The following is a 596-nucleotide window of genomic DNA, read 5'->3' on the forward strand; positions in this document are numbered from 1 at the left end:
GAGGAGGGGCCAAGCCCCCATCGCTGCTACCCCCACCACAACAAGGCAGCGATTGGGCGCCCGTGGGCTGGCCCAGGCCCAATGGGGTCCCCTCCTTGGCTTTGGGAGGAGGCAGCAGCAGGGCAGGGGGTCACGCTGACCCTTTGCCCCCTCACCTCCACCCCTGCGGCTGCAGGGCCAGTGCCTAGCTGGTGTCAATCTCCAATCCCAGTTGCCCGGCGAGGATAAAGCAGCTGCTGGCAACAGCATTGGGTGGCTGCTTTTCCCGGGTCTTGCTCTGTTGCCATCAGACCTTGCTGCCAGGTGCCCCCCCGAGGTGAGGGGCTGGGGGTGCAGGGGGTGCTTGTAGGGCTGGTGTTGATTTGGGAAGGAGCGGGGATGCTCTGAGGCAAAAGCATGACCTGGGAAGGAGGAGCAGTGTGTGCTGGTACCTGAGCAGCTCCGGAGCACGGGGAGGAGGGTGGTGTTGGTTGATCCTTCAAATATCCTCCCCTGCTGCTTTTGCAGAGCATGGAGACGTGGTGTGGGCTTGGGTGCTTGCAGTTCTGTCCCCATCCCCCTCATGCCTAGCCTGCTGGATGCTGTCCCAGGGAAAG

This window comes from Buceros rhinoceros, unplaced genomic scaffold, assembly GCF_000710305.1.
Source record: "Buceros rhinoceros silvestris isolate BGI_N320 unplaced genomic scaffold, ASM71030v1 scaffold12448, whole genome shotgun sequence".
In the NCBI taxonomy this organism is placed as follows: Eukaryota; Metazoa; Chordata; class Aves; order Bucerotiformes; family Bucerotidae; genus Buceros; species Buceros rhinoceros.